This window comes from Corvus hawaiiensis, chromosome 15 (genome assembly GCF_020740725.1).
Source record: "Corvus hawaiiensis isolate bCorHaw1 chromosome 15, bCorHaw1.pri.cur, whole genome shotgun sequence".
NCBI lineage: Eukaryota > Metazoa > Chordata > Aves > Passeriformes > Corvidae > Corvus > Corvus hawaiiensis.
Window position 1 is genome coordinate 20615 of NC_063227.1, and position 20906 is coordinate 41520.

Genomic DNA, 20906 nt, shown 5'->3' on the forward strand with positions numbered 1-20906 from the left:
GAAAATAAACCTAGAGAGAAACATAATTGGAGAGAGTGAGAAGAAGAGAAACAGAGACAGAGGTAGAAACAGTGACAAAAAGAAACACAGACACAGAAATCTAGACAGAGAACAGTAAAGTGAGGAATAGACTAAAAAGTAAAGCAAAGCAAGGAATACAGTGGAAAAATGACTAAACCACACCAAAGAAAGACAGGCGCCGGGGGGGGGGGGGGGGAGGCTGGTTATCTTTATTAGGGTTCTAGGGTTTATTCAACTTTATTGAATGGATCTTTGTATTTACACTCTAGCAAAATATACAGAAACAGCAATGTATACAAATAAAGTACAAATACAATCGATATACACACTGGTAAAAGTCCAATTTGCATACAGAGGAATACATGGAAATGCAGCAGCAAACACAAATACAGACCAATACAGAGCAACACAAGCCAAATACATATCAATAAAATATAACAATTATTCTATTTCTGGAAAACTTGCTACATTTTGTTTTATTGCTAGAGGAAACCCAAAACAACAGCACCACAGGGAGAACATAACAGTCATCCACCACACACTCCTCTTTCAGGTTCCACAGAACCCCACCATCACTCTCATCTCGATCACGCTCCTCACCCTGGCCCCTCAGGAACAGGGTTCCCGAGAGCCTCCGAATCGTCCTGCCTGACAAAACCCCAGCCCCGGCACGGTCCGCACCCAAACCGTGGCGATGAACGTCGCCTCGCAGACCGGCCGGGACCGAGGAAAAAAAAACCCAGCCGGGGGGGGAAAAAAAACCAGCCCCCCAGCTGGGGTTTTTTTATTCTAAATTTAAAAGTGTGTTGAAAAACCTGAAAGGCAAAAACCAAACACACAAGGTTAGAACCATTCCACACACACACTCTCACAGGCAAACACAAACACATAGGCAGACACAACCTCTCACACACAGATACAGACAGTCACATGCTCTTCAGCTTACACACTGACTGCAGCCATTCATCAAAACACTCCACCAGTGAAGATACTTTGATACATCTTCCCTGGCTGCCGCTCCTCAACGTCGAGCCGTAGATTCTGGGAAAATTCGGTAGCGTCGGTGACCGTGGAGATCCAAAGCTGCCTCGGGACCTGCAGGAAAATGTGAAGCGGTCGGAGAGCGGCCCGTGGCTAGGAGTTATCCCCACGCCGGGCCCATAAATTTTCTGCCCAAAACCCCATAGAAAATAGATGAACCCTTAAGTTTTATGACCGTTCTACCTAACTGTGACTCTACGTGCCGGGGCGGGGCGGCTCCGACCCTAAGCGGCGCGCGGACGGGCGGCACCCCGAATTAAAATAAGATGACGCGAGGGCTCGAGACGAGTCTCCGGAAGATTAGTTCTCGAGCACGATACGCTTAGAGGCGATGGAACCTACTGAAATGCTGCGGTCACGGAGGGAGGGTCCGATACCCTCCCTATAGAAGTCCAAGGGAATGGTATGTGAAAAGAAGCCAGGACCAAAACTGAGAAGGAAGATGGATGAGAACATCTCGCGTACTTCCTCCGCTCTCAAGAAGTAAAAAGGTAAAGATGCCAGAATAAGCCCCATCCGGGCAAGTAGGCAAGTAGAGTACAGGCAATACAGCCCAGAACAATGCAAAAAAAAAAAATCACTGACATGCAACAAAGCCCCGTGACACAGAGGACAATGGACACTACAGAACATAGACACAACCTACAGAACACAGACACACGTTGAAACTGCCCAGCAGTTTCACCTGATGGACCCAAGATTCCTACTGCAAGATGAGCCAGAAGCTGATGATGCCAAAGGAAAGCAAGCTCTATGGCAATAGCACATGATGGCAAAACGTAAGTCCTTACAAGAAGTTAGTACCAAAGCTGTTAAGAGGATGCTCAAGAAGCTCACTCAGTAGGCCTAGAGAAAAAGGCAACAACTGCTAGGGGACCGGAGCGATCGCTCCGGACCCAAAGGCGAGCTCCTCGGGCGAAAAGATCCACGATGACATCGAGACTCGGAGAAGGCCGACAACGCGAATCTCGTGAGAACGCGGAGACGGGTCGGAACCGTCCCGCCCGGCAAAAAGTCGGGCGATGCTGAGGAGAAACCCTCTCCCTTTACTTCCGAGGGACCTACCCCTCTACAGCCCTCTCCTCTAAGCTAACTTCAAATTGCCTCCTGCAATTCCAAAGGGTTTTCCCTTGTCCCCCACCACCGGTCCCAACACTTAGCTTTTGGAAGACGAGCCGACAAAATCCGTCCTCGATGGAAATGAACGCACGGGCACCGTGGATGTTGATACGGTCCCCAGGGTCTGTTTCGGCGGCTGCAAAAATTCAGAAAAAAAATTCAGACCGCGATGAGACGTCCCAAAAGCAACCCCTTGCGCAAGGCCTCCCTCCCTCCTAAGTGCCAAGGCTCATCGCTTACCTGCCGCTTCCAAACTTCGGCTCTGCGGCTGCTCACGGTACCTAAGACGACAAAACAGAAAACGTCACTGTGGCTCTCGAGAATATTAATCCCCGGGGGTCATCCGCACCGGTACCCCGGCTCACCTCAAATCTTCATCCGATTCCACAGGCAGCCCAGAAAATACCTGCAAGGCAAAAAAGTACATGCTTAGTTCACCGCCACATACCGCTCACCTACTACTTGCCCCGCTTAAAGGCCAACTCACCTGATTGTGTCTATTTCTTGGCATATCCAAGGCAGCAGCAGCACCTGCAAAGAAACAAAGCAAAAAACACCCTGAAAGACTCTGAAATCCCAACCTCCCCCCTCCAATTAACCTTAAGCTTGCACCCACCTGGCTGCCAGCATCCCAGACCGAGACATCTTGCCGGTGGACCGCCTGAAATGCACAAAAAATAACAGATGCTTAGAGCCGCACCAGAAATTGATAACTGAGCAAGAAAAACTAGTTCGGTCCACCAGTCACCGCTTACCTCGCTCGCTTCACCTTGATGGCTGAGATCCGGCTTGACCTCCTAAAAATAAAGACAAAGAACAATGCTGGAACACAGCCACCATTTGCACTTGCCCCGCAAACACAAATGGTGACCGACCTTCCTGCGGGAACCCCCTCGCCCGGTCCGGGGTGCTCTGCCATGGATTTAATCCCTCCGCATCTGAAAGAAAGCCATGACAAAAGTCAAAAGGGGTGCGTGAGAACTTAACAGCTCCAGCAATCTTGTGTCAATCTAAGACTGCCATCTAGAGGCCAAACTACAGCCTACATCACAAATTACAAGTCCCCAGGCCTCGTCCTATTACACCCGTACGCCAGACCATGCGGCAGGGCAGAGCAGCTCCGAGCCAAATTCGTGCAGACACCTCTGACACAGGAAAGGACAAAGGAGGGGATGCGACGAAGAGGGAAAACCCTCGGCGAGAAGAACGATCGCAAGGACCGAGAAAACGAGGAATGAGATGATCTAGGCGAGACCGACGGTGAGCCAACGAAGCTCAAAGAACCCTGGCAGACGAAGGACTTATTCTGAGAACCGCAAAGACGGATGCCCGAGAATCGTACGGTCAGAATGCTCTACCGCTCTTCACATTCTGACAAGTCCTAATCCGCTATAATGGATCGTTGGGGCATACAGCTGTGAATACAGCTCAGAACAAGACCTTAAAAGACATCCGACTCAACGCTTCTAAAGAGATATGCGATTCTGATGCGCCTCCGAGCTCTCGAGTCAAAGGATCGATGGTATCGGCACCGGGCCGAGGAGCGCCGAAAGCAGAGTCGCTAAGAATAACGCCCAGCGTTTCCGATAGGCATCTCAAAGGGCTAAGGCAAAAGACCTGCAACAGCAGATGCCCAAAAGACACAGAAGATACAATAGAAAGGTGACACACACCGGGACTGCTCTGCTCTGCGCACCTCGGCATCGTGATCAAAAGGTGAGACTTGCCCTTTATGTGGCCTAAGGGGCCCCTTCCTGGACATCCCCACCTCCAAAGCTGACTCAAAACTCCCTCCCAGAGAGCCCCGACCCGACACGCCGCTTTCATTCCCTCCATGGGTCATATCCCTCAACTTATCTCTCGGACGTCTGGGGATGTGAATCTTCCTGGGGAGCAAAAGAAGGCCGCCTCCCACCGTCCCAGAAGCTCCTGCCATTGCCAGGCTGTTGTCTCTCAGTCAGCTACAATAAAGAAAACCGAACATCAGTACACGAGCTTAGTGGCACACCGGCCAAAACCCAACAATTCCACTACTCACTGTCTCCTAAAAAGGCCAGGGTCCTCGGGCCGCACGCTTCAGCCAAGCTCCGAGGCCAACGCCGTCACCACACGGTATACCTGGGTTGAGTGGAGACGAGCTAATGTGGCATTACTGAAACTTGAGTGGGCCCTCGCTCCTCCTCCCTCCATCCCTCCCTCCCTCCCCGACTTGCCGCAACTCCTCGGCCGTTGCCAAAGGCTACCCGGACAGTACCTTCACATGGAAAAGGTAAAGGCTTCGTCGCAGAGTCCCATGATACTTGCAGAGTACTCACGAGGGCGGTGAGACACATCCGGCGGCCGGTCGGTGAGGGGTTTTGGTGTACTACAAGTGGACCACCTCAAACACACAAATGACAACGGATGCTTAGAGCTGTACCAGAACTTGACACCCAAGGAATAACAAGTGGTTCTTACCACCAGGGACTTCTTACCTCGTTCACTTGACCTCGACTGCTGAGATCTGGCTTTATCTCCTCCTAAGAACAAGGACAAAGAACAATGCTGTAACACAGCCACCATATACACTTGCTCTGCAAACACAAATGGTGACCGACCTTCCTGCGGGAACCCCCTCACCCGGTATGGGGCGCTCTGCCACGGATTCTAATCCGTCTGCATCTGCAAGAAAGCGATGACAGAAGTCAAAGGGCTGCACGAGAACTTAACAGCTCCAGCCATCTTGTGTCAATCTCGGAATATCATCTAGAGGCCAGACTACACCCTACATTACAGATTTAAAGGCCTTGGGCCTCATTCTAATACACCTATATGTCAGGGTATGCAACAGGGCAGAGCAGCTGTGGGCCAAACCCACTCAGGCACCCGTGACACAGGCTATGACAAACAAGAGGATGCAACGAGGAGAGAGAACTCTCGGCAGAAAGCATGACTGCAAGCAATTGAAGGGCTAAGGCAAAAGACCTGTGACACAAGATGCCCAAAAGACACAGAATATACAATAGACAAGTGACCCAACATGCACTCAGATTGCTCTGCCCTGTGCACCTCAGCATTGTAATCAACTGTGAGACCTTGGCCTTATGCAGGCTAAGGCACCCCTTCTTGGGTATCCCCATCTCCAAAGCTGACACAAAAAACCCTCCCGGTGAGCCCCAACTCAATACTCCGCTTTCATCCCCTTGACTTATCTCTCGGACGTCTGGGGATCTCAATCCACGTGGGATGAAAAAAGACCGCCTCACCATCCTGGAAGCTCCTGCAATTGCCAGGCTGTTGTCTCTTAGATGGCTACAAGAAAGCAAACCAAACATCAGTACACGAGCTTAGTGGCACATTGGCCAAACCCCAACAATTCCACTACTCACTGTCTCCGAAAAAGGCCAGTGTCCTCGGGCCGCACGCTTCGGCCAAGCTCCGAGGCCAACGCCGTCATCACAGGGTATACCTGGGTTGAGTGGAGACGAGGTGATGTGGCACTGCTGAAGCTTGAGTGGGCCCTCGCTCCTCCTCCCTCCCTCCCTCCCTCCCTCCCCCCCCGACTTGCCGCAACTCCTCAGCCATGGCCAAAGGCTACCCGGACAGTACCTTCACATGGAAAAGGTAAAGGCCTCATCGCAGAGTCCTGTGATACTTGCAGAGAACTCACGAGGGCGTTGAGATGGAGCTGTCGGCCAGTCAGTGAGGAGTTTGGCGTAATACAAGGGGACCGCCTGAAACACACAAAGGACAACGGATGCTTAGAGCTGTACCAGAACTTGGCACCCAAAAAATAACAAGTGGTTCTTACCACCAGTGACTTCTTACCCCGTTCACTTGACCTTAACTGCTGAGATCTGGCTTTATCTCCTCCTAAGACCAAAGACAAAGAACAATGCTGTAACACAGCCACCATTTACATTTGCTCTCCAAAGAGAAACGGTGACCGACCTTCATGTGGGAACCCCCTCTCCTGGTACAGGGCGCTCTGCCACGAATTAATCCATCTGCATCTGCAAGAAAGTGATGACAGAAGTCAAAGGGCTGAATGACAACAGCTCCAGCCATCTCGTGTCAATCTAGGAATACCATCTAGAGGCCAAACTATACCCTACACCACAAATTACAAGCCCCCAGGCCTTGCCCTGTTACACCCATAGGCCTGACTGTGCAGCAGGGCAGAGCAGCTCTGGGCCAGACCCATGCAGGCACCCGTGACACAGGAGATAACAAACAAGGGGATGCAACAAGGAGAGAAAACTCTGGGCTACATGATCACAAGGACCGAGCAAATGAGGAATGAGATGACCTAGGCGAGACCGACGGGGAGCCAAGGAGGCTGCACGAACCCTGGCAGAAGAGGATGATAACAGAAGGACTTATTCCAAGAACTGCAAAGATGGATGCCCGAGAATTGGACGGGTGGAATCCTCTAGCTATCTTCGCATTCTTACAAGTCCTCATCCCCTATAATGGATCCTTGCAGTGCACAGCTGTCGATGCAGCTCAGAACAAGACCTGAAAAGACACCCGACTCAATGTCGCTGAAGAGAGACGTGATGCTGATGCACCTCCAAGCTCACGAGTCAAAGGATCAATGGTATCGGCACCGCACTGAGGAACACCAAGAACAGAGACGCTAAGAATAATGCCCAGCGTTTGCGATAAGCATCTCAAAGGGCTAAGGCAAAAGACCTGCGACACAAGATGCACAAAAGACAGAGAACGCACAATAGACTAGTGACATGTACCGGGACCGCTCTGCCCTGCGCACCTCGGCACCGTGATCAAAACCAAGACTTTTGCTTTATGGGGCCTAAGGGGCCCCTTCTTGGGTATCCCCGCCTCCAAATCTGACTCAAAAATGCCTCCTGGTGAGTCCCAACGCAACACCCCGCTTTCACCCCCTCTGTGGGTCGCAGGCCTCGACTTATCTCCTGGATGTCTGAGGATGTCAATCTGATTCAGGTGCAAAAGAAGGCCACCTCGCCAAGCGGGAACCTCATGTCTTCATCGGGCTGGTTATCTCTTGGTCAGCTACAAGAAACAAAAGCAAACAAACATCAGTGCATGAACTTAGTGGCACCTCAGCCAAAACCTGTCAGTTCTGCCCCTCACCATCTCCTAAGAAGGCCGCGGTCCTTGGGCCGCACACTTTGGCCAACCTCCGAGGCCAACACCATCGTCGCAGGGTATACCTGGGTTAAGAGGAGACAAGGTGATGCGGCATCGCCAAAACTTGAGGGGGCCCTCGCTCCTCCCTCCCTCCACAACTCACTGCAAGTCCTCGGCCATTGCCGAAGGCTTCCCGGATGGTACCGTCACATTGAAAAGCTAAAGGCTTCGTCGCAGAGTCCCTTAATATTTCTGGAGGGCTCACGAGGGCGGCAAGCCAGGTCTGTCAGCCGGCGGCGAGGGGTTTTGGCGTACTACAGGTGGACCATCTAAAACACACAGATGACAATGGATGCTTAGAGCTGTACCAGAACTTGGCACCCAAGGAATAACAAGTGGTTCTTACCACCAGTGACTTCTTACCTCGTTCACTTGACCTCGACTACTGAGATCTGGCTTTATCTCCTCCTAAGAACAAGGACAAAGAACAATGCTGTAACACAGCCACCATATACACTTGCTCTGCAAACACAAACGGTGACCGACCTTCCTGCGGGAACCCCCTCACCCGGTATGGGGTGCTCTGCCACGGATTCTAATCCGTCTGCATCTGCAAGAAAGTGATGACAAAAGTCAAAGGGCTGCACGAGAACTTAACAGCTCCAGCCATCTTGTGTCAATCTAGGAATATCATCTAGAGGCCAAACTACACCCTACATTACAGATTTAAAGGCCTTGGGCCTTGTTCTAATACACCTAGAGGCCAGGCTATGCAGCAGGGCAGAGCAGCTCTGGGCCAAACCCATGCAGGCACTCGTGACACAGGAGATGACAAACAAGAGGATGCCAAGAGGAGAGAGAACTCTTGGCGGAAAGCATGACTGCAAGCACATCGAAGGGCTAAGGCAAAAGACCTGTGACACAAGACACCCAAAAGACACGGCGTACACAATAGACAAGCGACGCAACACGCACTGGGACTGCTCTGCCCTGCGCACCTCAGCATTGTGATCAAACGTAAGAGTTTTCCATTATGCGGGCTAAGGCGCCCCTTCTTGGGTATCCCCATCTCCAAAGCTGACTCAAAACTCCCTCCCAGAGAGCCCCGACCCGACACGCCGCTTTCATTCCCTCCGTGGGTCATATCCCTCAACTTATCTCTCGGACGTCTGGGGATGTGAATCTTCCTGGGGAGCAAAAGAAGGCCGCCTCCCACCGTCCCAGAAGCTCCTGCCATTGCCAGGCTGTTGTCTCTCAGTCAGCTACAATAAAGAAAACCGAACATCAGTACACGAGCTTAGTGGCACACCGGCCAAAACCCAACAATTCCACTACTCACTGTCTCCTAAAAAGGCCAGGGTCCTCGGGCCGCACGCTTCAGCCAAGCTCCGAGGCCAACGCCGTCACCACACGGTATACCTGGGTTGAGTGGAGACGAGCTAATGTGGCATTACTGAAACTTGAGTGGGCCCTCGCTCCTCCTCCCTCCATCCCTCCCTCCCTCCCCGACTTGCCGCAACTCCCCGGCCGTTGCCAAAGGCCACCCGGACAGTACCTTCACATGGAAAAGGTAAAGGCTTCGTCGCAGAGTCCCACGATACTTGCAGAGTACTCACGAGGGCGGTGAGACACATCCGGCGGCCGGTCGGTGAGGGGTTTTGGTGTACTACAAGTGGACCGCCTGAAACACACAAATGACAACGGATGCTTAGAGCTGTACCAGAACTTGGCACCCAAGGAATAACAAGTGGTTCTTACCACCAGTGACTTCTTACCTCGTTCACTTGACCTCAACTGCTGAGATCTGGCTTTATCTCCTCCTAAGAACAAGGACAAAGAACAATGCTGTAACACAGCCACCATATACACTTGCTCTGCAAACACAAACGGTGACCGACCTTCATGTGGGAACCCCCTCACCCTGTATGGGGCGCTCTGCCACGGATTCTAATCTGTCTGCATCTGCAAGAAAGCGATGACAAAAGTCAAAGGGCTGCACGAGAACTTAACAGCTCCAGCCATCTTGTGTCAATCTCGGAATATCATCTAGAGGCCAGACTACACCCTACATTACAGATTTAAAGGCCTTGGGCCTTGTTCTATTACACCTATATGCCAGGGTATGCAACAGGGCAGAGCAGCTCTGGGCCAAACCCACGCAGGCACCCGTGACACAGGAGATGACAAACAAGGGGATGCAACATGGAGAGAAAACTCTGGGCTAGATGATCACAAGGACCGAGCAAATGAGGAATGAGATGACCTAGGCGAGACCGACGGGGAGCCAAGGAGGCTGCACGAACCCTGGCAGAAGATGATAACAGAAGGACTTATTCCAAGAACTGCAAAGATGGATGCCCGAGAATTGGACGGGCGGAATCCTCTAGCTATCTTCGCATTCTTACAAGTCCTCATCCCCTATAATGGATCCTTGCAGTGCACAGCTGTCGATGCAGCTCAGAACAAGACCTGAAAAGACACCCGACTCAATGTCGCTGAAGAGAGACATGATGCTGATGCACCTCCAAGCTCACGAGTCAAAGGATCAATGGTATCGGCACCGCACTGAGGAACACCAAGAACAGAGACGCTAAGAATAACGCCCAGTGTTTGCGATAAGCATCTCAAAGGGCTAAGGCAAAAGACCTGCGACACAAGATGCACAAAAGACAGAGAACGCACAATAGACTAGTGACATGTACCGGGACCGCTCTGCCCTGCGCACCTCGGCACCGTGATCAAAACCAAGACTTTTGCTTTATGGGGCCTAAGGGGCCCCTTCTTGGGTATCCCCGCCTCCAAATCTGACTCAAAAATGCCTCCCGGTGAGTCCCAACTCGACACCCCGCTTTCACCCCCTCTGTGGGTCGCAGGCCTCGACTTATCTCCTGGATGTCTGAGGATATCAGTCTGCCTCAGGTGCAAAAGAAGGCCACCTCACCAGGCGGGAACCTCATGTCTTCATCGGGCTGGTTATCTCTTGGTCAGCTACAATAAACAAAAGCAAAAAACATCAGTGCATGAACTTAGTGGAACCTCAGCCAAAACCCATCAGTTCTGCCACTCACCGTCTCCTAAGAAGGCCGTGTTCCTCGGGCCGCACGCTTTGGCCAACCTCCGAGGCCAACGCCATCGCCATCATCGCAGGGTATACCTGGGTTAAGAGGAGACAAGGTGATGCGGCATCGCCTAAACTTGAGAGGGCCCTCGTTCCTCCCTCCCTCCGCAACTCACTGCAAGTCCTCGGCCGTTGCCGAAGGCTTCCCGGACGGTACCTTCACATGGAAAAGCTAAAGGCTTCGTCACAGAGTCCCTTAATACCTCTGTGGGTCGCAGGCCTCAACTTATCTCCTGGATGTCAGGGGATGTCAATCTGCCTAGGGTGCAAAAGAAGGCCGCCTCACCATGCAGGCAGCTTGTGCCTTCACCGGGTTGGTTATCTCTTGGTCAGCTACAATAAACAAAAGCAAAAAACATCAGTGCATGAACTTAGTGGCACCTCAGCCAAAACCCGTCAATTCTGCCCCTCACCGTCTCCTAAGAAGGCAGCGGTCCTTGGGCCGCATGCTTTCGCCATGCTCCGAGGCCAACGCCATCGTCATCATCACAGGGTATACCTGGGTTAAGAGAAGACAAAACTTGAGGGGGCCCTCACTCCTCCCTCCCTCCGTAACTCATTGCAAGTCCTCGGCCATTGCCAAAGGCTTCCCGGACGGTACCTTAACATGGAAAAGGTAAAGGATTCATCACAGAGTCCCTTAATACTTCTGGAGGGCTCACGAGGGCGGCAAGCCAGGTCTGTCGGCTGGTCAGTGAGGGGTTTTGGTGTACTACAAGCAGACCATCTAAAACACACAAATGACAATGGATGCTTAGAGCTGTACCAGAACTTGGCACCCAAGGAATAACAAGTGGTTCTTACCACCAGTGACTTCTTACCTCGTTCACTTGACCTCGACTACTGAGATCTGACTTTATCGCCTAAGACCAAAGACAAAGAACAATGCTGTAACACAGCCACCATATACACTTGCTCTGCAAACACAAACGGTGACCGACCTTCCTGCGGGAACCCCCTCACCCGGTATGGGGTGCTCTGCCACGGATTCTAATCCGTCTGCATCGGCAAGAAAGCGATGACAGAAGTCAAAGGGCTGCACGAGAACTTAACAGCTCCAGCCATCTTGTGTCAATCTAGGAATATCATCTAGAGGCCAAACTACACCCTACATTACAGATTTAAAGGCCTTGGGCCTTGTTCTAATACACCTAGAGGCCAGGGTATGCAGCAGGGCAGAGCAGCTCTAGGCCAAACCCATGCAGGCACTCGTGACACAGGAGATGACAAACAAGAGGATGCCAAGAGGAGAGAGAACTCTCGGCAGAAAGCGTGACTGCAAGCAATTGAAGGGCTAAGGCAAAAGACCTGTGACACAAGACACCCAAAAGACACGGCGTACACAATAGACAAGCAACGCAACACGCACTGGGACTGCTCTGCCCTGCGCACCTCAGCATTGTGATCAAACGTAAGAGTTTTCCATTATGCGGGCTAAGGCGCCCCTTCTTGGGTATCCCCATCTCCAAAGCTGACTCAAAACTCCCTCCCAGAGAGCCCCGACCCGACACGCCGCTTTCATTCCCTCCGTGGGTCATATCCCTCAACTTATCTCTCGGACGTCTGGGGATGTGAATCTTCCTGGGGAGCAAAAGAAGGCCGCCTCCCACCGTCCCAGAAGCTCCTGCCATTGCCAGGCTGTTGTCTCTCAGTCAGCTACAATAAAGAAAACCGAACATCAGTACACGAGCTTAGTGGCACACCGGCCAAAACCCAACAATTCCACTACTCACTGTCTCCTAAAAAGGCCAGGGTCCTCGGGCCGCACGCTTCAGCCAAGCTCCGAGGCCAACGCCGTCATCACAGGGTATACCTGGGTTGAGTGGAGACGAGCTAATGTGGCATTACTGAAACTTGAGTGGGCCCTCGCTCCTCCTCCCTCCATCCCTCCCTCCCTCCCTCCCCGACTTGCCGCAACTCCTCGGCCATTGCCAAAGGCCACCCAGACGGTAACTTTACATGGAAAAGGTAAAGACTTCGTCGCAGAGTCCCATGATACTTGCAGAGTACTCACGCGGGCGGTGAGACACATCCGGCGGCCGGTCGGTGAGGGGTTTTGGTGTACTACAATTGGACCGCCTGAAACACACAAATGACAACGGATGCTTAGAGCTGTACCAGAACTTGGCACCCAGGGAATAACAAGTGGTTCTTACCACCAGGGACTTCTTACCTCGTTCACTTGACCTCAACTGCTGAGATCTGGCTTTATCTCCTCCTAAGAACAAGGACAAAGAACAATGCTGTAACACAGCCACCATATACACTTGCTCTGCAAACACAAACGGTGACCGACCTTCCTGCGGGAACCCCCTCACCCTGTATGGGGCGCTCTGCCAAGGATTTAATCCTTCTGCATCTGCAAGAAAGTGATGACAGAAGTCAAAGGGCTGCACGAGAACTTAACAGCTCCAGCCATCTTGTGTCAATCTCGGAATATCATCTAGAGGCCAGACTACACCCTACATTACAGATTTAAAGGCCTTGGGCCTTGTTCTATTACACCTATATGCCAGGGTATGCAACAGGGCAGAGCAGCTCTGGGCCAAACCCACGCAGGCACCCGTGACACAGGAGATGACAAACAAGGGGATGCAACAAGGAGAGAAAACTCTGGGCTAGATGATCACAAGGACCGAGCAAATGAGGAATGAGATGACCTAGGCGAGACCGACGGAGAGCCAAGGAGGCTGCACGAACCCTGGCAGAAGAGGATGATAACAGAAGGACTTATTCCAAGAACCGCAAAGACGGATGCCCGAGAATTGGACGGGTGGAATCCTCTAGCTATCTTCGCATTCTTACAAGTCCTCATCCCCTATAATGGATCCTTGCAGTGCACAGCTGTCGATGCAGCTCAGAACAAGACCTGAAAAGACACCCGACTCAATGTCGCTGAAGAGAGACGTGATGCTGATGCACCTCCAAGCTCACGAGTCAAAGGATCAATGGTATCGGCACCACACTGAGGAACACCAAGAACAGAGACGCTAAGAATAATGCCCAGCGTTTGCGATAAGCATCTCAAAGGGCTAAGGCAAAAGACCTGCGACACAAGATGCACAAAAGACAGAGAACGCACAATAGACTAGTGACATGTACCGGGACCGCTCTGCCCTGCGCACCTCGGCACCGTGATCAAATCCAAGACTTTTGCTTTATAGGGCCTAAGGGGCCCCTTCTTGGGTATCCCCGCCTCCAAATCTGACTCAAAAATGCCTCCCGGTGAGTCCCAACTCGACACCCCGCTTTCACCCCCTCTGTGGGTCGCAGGCCTCGACTTATCTCCTGGATGTCTGAGGATATCAGTCTGCCTTGGGTGCAAAAGAAGGCCACCTCGCCAGGCGGAAACCTCATGTCTTCATCGGGCTGGTTATCTCTTGGTCAGCTACAATAAACAAAGAAAACCGAACAAACATCAGTGCATGACCTTAGTGGCACCTCCACCAAAACCCGTCAGTTCTGCCACTCACTGTCTCCTAAGAAGGCCGCAGTCGTCGGGCCGCACGCTTTGGCCAACCTCCGAGGCCAACGCCATCGCCATCCTCGCAGGGTATACCTGGGTTAAGAGGAGACAAGGTGATGCGGCATCGCCAAAACTTGAGGGGGCCCTCGCTCCTCCCTCCCTCCGCAACTCACTGCAAGTCCTCGGCCGTTGCCAAAGGCTTCCCGGACGGTACCTTCACATGGAAAAGCTAAAGGCTTCGTCGCAGAGTCCCTTAATACCTCTGTGGGTCGCAGGCCTCAACTTATCTCCTGGATGTCAGGGGATGTCAATCTGCCTAGGGTGTAAAAGAAGGCCGCCTCACCATGCAGGCAGCTTGTGCCTTCACCGGGTTGGTTATCTCTTGGTCAGCTATAATAAACAAAAGCAAAAAACATCAGTGCATGAACTTAGTGGCACCTCAGCCAAAACCCGTCAATTCTGCCCCTCACCGTCTCCTAACAGGAGATGACAAACAAGAGGATGCCAAGAGGAGAGAGAACTCTCGGCAGAAAGCATGACTGCAAGCACATCGAAGGGCTAAGGTAAAAGACCTGTGACACAAGATGCCCAAAAGACACAATATACAATAGACAAGTGACCCAACATGCACTCAGATTGCTCTGCCCTGTGCACCTCAGCATTGTAATCAACTGTGAGACCTTGGCCTTATGCAGGCTAAGGCACCCCTTCTTGGGTATCCCCATCTCCAAAGCTGACTCAAAAATCCCTCCCAGAGAGCCCCAACTCGATACTCCGCTTTCATCCCCTTGACTTATCTCTTAGACATCTGGGGATGTGAATCCACCTGGAACGCAAAAGAAGACCGCCTCACCATCCTGGAAGCTCCTGCCCTCGCCAGGCTGTTTGCTCTTAGATGACTACATTAAAGAAAACCAAACATCAGTACAGGAACTTTGTCGCACATTGGCCAAACCCCAACAATTCTGCAACTCACCATTTCCTAAGAAAGCCAGTGTCCTCGGGTCGCATGCTTTGGCCAAGCTTGGAGGCCAACGCTGTCATCACAGGGTATACCTGGGTTAAGAGGAAACGAGGTGATGTGGCACTGCTAAAACCTGAGTGGACCCTCGCTCCTCCTCCCTCCCTCCCTCCCCGACTTGCCGCAACTCCTCGGCCGTTGCCAAAGGCTACCCGGTGGTACCTTCGAATGGAAAATATAATGACTTCAGTGTAATACTTCCAGAGAGCTCACGAGGGCGGCAAACCGGGTCTGTCGGCTGGTTGGCAAGGGGTTTCAGCGTAATACAAGGGGACCACCTGAAACACACAAATGACAATGGATGCTTAGAGCTGTACCAGAACTTGGCACCCAAGGAATAACAACTTTTTCTTTCCACCGGTCACCGCTTACCGTGCTCACTTCACCTTGACTGCTACTATCTGGCTTTACCTCCTAAAAATAAAGACACAGAACACTGCTGTAACACAGCCACCATTTACATGTGCCATACAAAGACAAACTGTGACTAACTTCCCTGCAGGAACCCCCTCACCCCGTATAGGGCGCCCTGCCATGGATTTAACCCTTCTGCATCTGCAAGAAAGTGATGACGAAAGCCACAGTGCTGCATGAGAACTTAACAGCTCCAGCCATCCTGTGTCAATCACAGAATGCCATCTAGAGGTCAAACTACACCCTACATTACAAATTTCATGTCCCGGGGCCCTGTCCTATTACACTTATAGGCCAGGCTATGCAGCAGGGCAGAGCAGCTCCAGGCTAAACCCATGCAGGCACCCGTGATACAGCAAATAAACAAGGGGACGTGACGAGGAGAGAAAACTCTCAGCAAGAAGAACAACCGCAAGCACATCGAAGGGCTAAGGCAGATGACACAAGATGCCCAAAGGACGGAGAACGCACAATAGACAAGTACCATGACATGCACCATGATTCCTCTGCTCTGCACATTTTAGCATTGTGAACAAAAGTGAGACTGTCCCTTTATGGGGACTAAGGGGCCCCTTCTTGGGTATCCCCGTCTCCAAAGCCGACTCAAAAATCCCTCCTGGCGAGTCCTGACCCAAGACCCCGCTTTCATCCCCTCTGTGGGTCTTAGCCCTCGACTTACCTCTCTGAAGCCCAGGCTGCGAATCCTCCTCGGGCGCAAAAGAAGGCCTCCTCGCCGGCCGGGAACCTCCTGTCGTCATCGGGCTGTTGTCTCTTGGGCGGCTGCGATAGAAAAAAAACCCAAACTTTAAGGCCTGAACTTAGTGGCACGTGGGCCAAAAGCCTACGGTTCCTGTACTCACCATCTCCTAAGATGGCAGGGGTTCTCAGGCCACACGCTTTGGCCATGCTTCGAGGCCGACGCTGCCGTCGCAGGGGTCACCTGAGTTAAGAGGAGACAAGGTGATGTGCCATTGCAGAAACTTGAATGGACCCTCGCTACACCCTCCCTCCCCTCCCTGACTCACCCCACCTCCTCGGCCATTGCCAAAGGCAACACAGAGAGCACCTTCAAATGGAAAAGGTAACGGCTTCTTCTCAGAGTCCAGTGATACTTGGGGATGGCTCACAAGGAGAGCGAGCCGGGTATGTCAGCTGGTCAGTGAGGGGGTTTGGCATAATACAAATGGACCGCCTAAAACGCACAAATTGACATTGGATGTTAAGAGCTGCACCGGAACTTGGCACCCAAGCAATAACAACATTTTCTTTCCACCCGTCACTGCTTACCTCACTCACTTGACATTGACTGCTGCTATCTGGCTTTACCTCCTAAAAATAAAACCAGAGAACTAGGCTGTAACATAGCCACCATTTACACTTGCCCTGCCAAAACAAACAGTGAGTCACCTTCCTGCAGGAAGCCCCTCTCCCGGTGTGGGGTGCTCTGCCACAGAGTTAATCCATCTGCATCTGAAAGAAAGTGATGACAAAAGTCAGAGTCCTGCACGATAACTTAGCAGCTCCAGCCACCTTGTGTCAATCTAACAATACAATCTAGAGTCCAACTACAGCCTACATTACAAATTTCAAGTCCCCAGGCCTTGTCCTATCACACCTATACTCCAGACTATGCAGCAGGGCAGAGCAGCTCTGGGCCAAACCGACGTAGGCCCCAGCAACAACAGGAGATGACAAACAAGGGGGAGCAACAAGGAGAGAAAATTCACTGCAAGAAGAATGATCACAAAGGCACCTCAAAGGGCTAAGGAAAATGATGTGCAACGTGAAATGCCCAAAAGACACAGAAGACACGATAGACGAGTAAGGCAACACACACTGGACTGCTCTGCCGTACGCACCTCAGCATTGTAATCAAAAATGAGACTTTCCCATTATGTGGCCTAAGGGGCCCTTTCTTGGACAGCCCCATCTCAAGAGCTAATTCAAAAATCCCTCTGGGCGACTCCTGACCAGGCACCCCACTCTCATCCCCTCTGTGGGGCATAGCCCTCAACTTATCTCTCAGATGTCCGGGCATGCAAATCTGCATCAGGTGTGAGAGAAGGCCGCCTCACCATCTGGGAAGTTCCAGCCATCGCTGGGCCATTGTCTCTTAGTCGGCTACCATAAAGAGAACCAAACATTAAGGGGTGAACGTAGTGGCATGTCGGCCAAAACCCAACAATTTCTCTACTCACCGTCTACTAAGAGGGCCGGGCTCCTCGGGGCCCCACGCTTCGGCCATGCTCCAAGACTAACGCCGTCATCGCGGCGCATACCTAAGATAAGAGGAGACAAGGCACTGTGGCACCGCTGAAACTTTAACAGACCTTGGCTCCTCCTCCCTCCCTCCCTGACTCACCGCACCTCCTCAGCTGTTGCCTTCACATGGAAAAGGTCAAGGCTTCATCGCAGAGTCCCGTGATACTTGCGGAGGGCTCACAAGGACGGCAAGCGGGGTACGTCGGCCAGTAGGCGAGGGGGTACAGTGTAATACAAGTGGACCGCCTGAAACACACAAATGACAATGGATGTTAAGAGCTGCACCAGAACCTGGCACCCGAGCAATAACAACTTTTTCTTTCTGCCGGTCACCGCTTACCTCACTCACTTGACCTTGACTGCTGAGATGTGGCTTTACCTCCTAAAAATGAAGACAGAGAACTAGGCTGTAACACAGCCACCATTTACCCTTGCCCTACAAACACAAACGGTGACTGACCTTGCCATGGGAACCCCCTCAGCCGGTGTGGGGCGCTCTGCCATGGATTTAATCCATCGGCATCTGCAAGAAAGTGATGACAAAAGTCAAAGTGCTGCAGGAGAACTTAACAGCTCCGACAATCCTGTGTCAATCTAGGAATGCCATCTAGAGGCCAAACTACACTCTACACTACAAATTTCAAGTCCCCGGGCCTTGTCCTATTACATCCATACACCAGGCTGTGCAGCAGGGCAGAGCAGCTCCGGGACAAACCCGAGCAGGCACCCGTGACACAGGAGATGACAAACAAGGGGACGCAACTAGGAGAGAAAACTCTGGGCTAGATGAGCACAAGGACCAAGAGAATGAGGAATGAGATGACCTAGGCAAGACCGGCGGTGAGCCGACAAGACTCCAAGAACCCTGGCAGAAGAGGACGCTAACAGAAAGACTTAATCCAAGAACCGCAAAGATGGATGCCCGAGAATTGTACGGGCAGAATCCTCTAGCTGTCTTCGCATTCTTACAAGTCCTCATCCCCTATAACGGATCGTTGTGGTGCACAGCTGTCGATGCAGCTCAGAACAAGACCTGAAAAGACACCCGACTCAACGTTGCTAAAGAGACGCGATTCTGATGAAGTTCCAAGCTCACGAGTCAAAGGATCAATGGTATCGGCACCACACTGAGGAACACCAAGAGCAGAGATGCTAAGAATAACGCCCAGCCTTTGCAATGAGCAGCTCAGAGGGCTAAGACAAAAGACCTGTGACACGAGATGCCCAAAAGACAGAGAACACACAATAGACAAGTGACATGCACCAGGACTGCTCTGCCCTGCACACCTGGGCATTGTGATCAAAATTAAGATTTTCCCTTTATGTTGGCCTAAGGGTCCCCTTCTTGGGTATCCCTACCTCCAAAGCTGACTCAAAAATCCCTCCTGGCGAGTCCCAACTCGACACTCTGCTGTCACCCCATCTGTGGGTCACAAGCCTTGACTTATCTCTCAGACGTCTGCCTCGGGCACAAAAGAAGGCCGCCTCGCCATCCGAGAAGCTCCTGCTGTCACCGGGCTGTTCTCTCTTAGTCAGCTACAACAAAGAAAACCGAACAAACATCAGTGCATGAACTTAGTGGCACCTCAGCCAAAACCCGACAATTCCGCCGCTCACCGTCTCCTAATAGGGCCAGGGTCCTCGGGCCGCACGCTTTGGCCACTCTCCGATACTGACACTGTCGTTGCAAGGTATACCTTGATTAGGAGGAGACAAGGTGATGCGGCATTGCTGAGACTTGAGCAGACCCTCACTCCTCCTCCTCCTCCTGACTCGATGCAACTCCTCAGCCGTTGCCAAAGGCTGCTCAGAAAGACCCTTCGAACGGAAAAAGTGAAGGCTCGGTCGAATAGTCCCATAATATTTTCAGAGGGCTCACAAGGGTGGCGAGCCAGGTCTGGCAGCAAGGAGGCTCGGAGAATACAAGCAGACCACCTAAAACACACAAATGACAACGGATGCTTAGAGCTGTACCAGAACTTGACACCCAAGGAATGACAACTTTTTCTTTCCACCACTCACCGCTTACCTTGCTCAACTCACTTTGACTGCTGCTATCCAGCTTAACCTCCTAAAAACAAAGAACAATGCTGTAAACATAGCCACCATTTACACTCGCCCTGCAAACACAAACAGCAACTCACCTTCCTGCGGGAACCCCCTCACCCGGTGCAGGGGGCTCTGCCACAGATTTAATCTGTCTGCATCTGAAAGAAAGCGATGACAAAAGTCAAAGCGGTGCACAGGAACTTAACAGCTACAGCCATCCTGTGTCAATCTAGGAATACCATCTAGAGGCCAAACTACACCCTACATTACAAATTTCAAGTCCCCAGACCCTGTCCTATTACACCTATATGCCAGACGGCGCAGCAGGGCAGAGCACCTCCTGAGAAAACCCACACAGGCACCCGTGACACAGCAGATGACAAACGCGGGGAAGCGACGAGGAGAGAAAACTCTCGGCGAGAAGAATGACCGCAGGCACATCGAAGGGCTAAGGCAGAAGACACGAGACACCCAGTAGAGACAGAACACGCAGGAGACAAGCTACACAACGTGCACTGGGACCGCTCTGCCTGGCACGCCTCAGCGCTGCGATCAAAGGGGAGACTTTCCCTTAGGGGGCCTAAAGGGGCCCCTTCTTAGACATCCTCATCTCTGAAGCTGACTCAATATTCCCTCGCGGCGAGCCCCGACCCGACACCCCGCTTGCATCCCCTCAACTTATCTCTCGGACATCCAGGGATGCGAATCCTCCTCGGGTGCAAAAGAAGGCCGCTCACCGTCCGCGAAGCTCCTGCCGTCGCCGGGCTGTTGTCTCTTAGTCAGCTACGATTAAAAAAAACCTGTCAAGGCCTGAACTTAGCAGCACGTGGCCCACTACAATTCTTGTACTCACCATCTCCTAAGATGGCAGGGGACCTCACGCTGCACGCTTCGGCCGCGCTCCGAGGCTGATGTCACCGTCGCAGGCTATACCTGAGGTAAGAGGAGACAGGCCACGTGGCATTGCTGAAACCTGAGTGGACCCTCGCTCCTCCCTCCCTCCCCGACTCGCCGCAACTCCTCGGCCATTGCCAAAGGCTGCCCGGACTGCACCCTCACCTGGAAAAGGTCAGGGCTTCATCGCAGAGCTTTGCGATACTTGCGGAGGGGTCACGAGGGCGGCGAGCCGGGTCCGTCGGCCGTTCTGCGAGGGGGTTCGGCGTAATGCAAGTGGACCGCCTAAAACGCACAAATGACAATAGATGCTAAGAGCTGCGCCAGAACCTGGCACCCAAGCAAGAACAACATTTTCTTTCCACCGGCCACTGCTTACCTCGCTCACTCGACACTGACTGCTAAGA

The 20906-nt window shown here is 52.2% G+C and overlaps 2 long non-coding RNA genes across 2 annotated transcripts; both read right to left on the reverse strand.

Moving 5' to 3' along the window:
• Positions 1 to 2099: 2099 nt before the first annotated feature.
• Positions 2100 to 2568, reverse strand: LOC125333510. Its single transcript, XR_007206894.1, has 3 exons — positions 2547 to 2568; positions 2422 to 2462; positions 2100 to 2317 (listed from the first exon to the last, which is right to left on the reverse strand). It is a non-coding gene; the product is annotated as an uncharacterized LOC125333510 (long non-coding RNA).
• A 7935-nt stretch (positions 2569 to 10503) lies between these two features.
• Positions 10504 to 20906, reverse strand: LOC125333864. The gene is made up of 3 exons (XR_007206990.1): positions 20879 to 20906; positions 20659 to 20784; positions 10504 to 10550 (listed from the first exon to the last, which is right to left on the reverse strand). It is a non-coding gene; the product is annotated as an uncharacterized LOC125333864 (long non-coding RNA).